This window comes from Cyphomyrmex costatus, unplaced genomic scaffold (assembly GCF_001594065.2).
Source record: "Cyphomyrmex costatus isolate MS0001 unplaced genomic scaffold, Ccosl1.0 scaffold164, whole genome shotgun sequence".
Taxonomy (NCBI): domain Eukaryota; kingdom Metazoa; phylum Arthropoda; class Insecta; order Hymenoptera; family Formicidae; genus Cyphomyrmex; species Cyphomyrmex costatus.
In genome coordinates, this window is record NW_017275653.1 from 87,895 (window position 1) to 89,739 (window position 1,845).

Below are 1,845 nucleotides of genomic sequence, written 5' to 3' on the forward strand. Positions count from 1 at the left end.
ACAGGTGAAACGGAGAAGAAGAACAGCGGAGGCGAATTAATCGGCCGGGCGAGATATCGCGTCGTAGGTGAGTTAGTTCTCCTCGGAGCGAAAAAAGGAACGAGTTCGATAGGAAATAGATCATCGCGGATTCTGTGGCGGAGAAGAGAGACGAACGTCTCTCGGTGGCGGTGACGACGACGGCGGCGAGAAAAAACGGCCCATCTCCTCACGGGAGATTGCTTTCCTACAATTTCTCTGGTGGTCTCTCTCGCCGCCTTCGACCGCCTACGACTGTCGTTACCGTTAATAGAAATCATTCAGCGACTATGAATTGCCTACCAGTTATCCTGAAATTTCATTATTTTCCCGCTGACGGACGGCGGACTTACGTCTTATACGGAGCGGGGAAATTTCCGGAGGGTAAAATTATCAGTGAGAATACTCGCGAGCGAAAGGTCGAGCGAAATTTCGCGCCATGCACACCGCATGCGCTCCCTCTCTCCATCGCGTACATTAATGTCCGATCGAATTAAGCGCTAAATAGCATCGAATATAATTATTATACGTAATTATTTTTCCATTCTTGCTGATTGGATTAATTTTAATTATGACTCGAAGCGTTTCATTTTTCTTTCTATTTACTAAAATATTATTTTTTTTTACTTTTTTCACTATAATTGGAGAAGACTGAGGGGGTGAAGTTTCCACAGCGCCTTAGATTACGTTAATACACTCTTAATTGGGTTTAATAACATCTGTAGTTATGAACCTGGCCAATATCACAGCTTAGTTATTTCTCTAGAATTGAATAACTAGATTGGCTAGTTTTTAACTATACGAATGTTGTTAAACCCGATTAAAGGTGTAAACGTAGTCAATTCTAAACAGAATCGTAAGACTCGTAATTTGTTCTCGTAAAATTTGTGAGATCTTATTCTAATTTTATAACGCATAAAAGTTTTTATAAGTCTTATGGGAATATATTACGAGCCTTACAATTCTGACTCACTCATATAGTGAATAACAGAACATAGCCTCAAGTAGAATCGAAATGTACGTAAATTCTTAGAAAATATAGCCACTACAACGTCCTTATTTTTTAATAAAAAAAACCAGCTCTAAGAAAGAACAACAGATGCTTTCCTAATTTAATTGTGCAATGTGTGATAATGAAAGTAACGGACCATTCATATTTTTTATATGTTGTCTTCAGGTACTACATGCGAATGAAGAGTCTATTTATATATAAGTCTACGTCCAATATCGACACAAACTAAAAGTAACATAATATCAATGTAATATAATACACGTTACGTCGTTGAATCCAAAATGATAACATTGGTGTTACGTTACTTTCAATTGATGTCGACTGGGTGGTTTTGCCTTATGTCATTGAACAAACTCTGCACCCATTTGTGCAGACAAACGCGATACCGCCATTATGTGAATCGTCGTTCTCTCACCGAGTTCTCTCCCTCCGGCCTGAAGGAACAAAAAGCGCGTTTCAAAAGGATACATACAAGAATCGCCGAAGCTCTCGGTTAACTTCGTACGTATAAGAGACAAACCGAGCGAAGATCGTATCCTCGCGACGTGGGGCAACTCGGGGGACCCCCGAAAGCTTCACAGCCATTGATCACGCAAGAAACCACTTACAAGATAGTCTTGTATCTTTTCCGTGCTCCCAACCGCGCCGCTCGTTCACGCCCTAACGACACCTAATTGGGTGCGCCCCGTGGCCGGTCCATTATACGGGGTGTCAAAATACTTTTTCACCTCTCGTAATCCTCCCGGCACCTATACAGAGAGTCTCTCCGTTCTTGTACCTCCTCTCTCACCCCTCCTTCCCTCACCGCTTGCCAT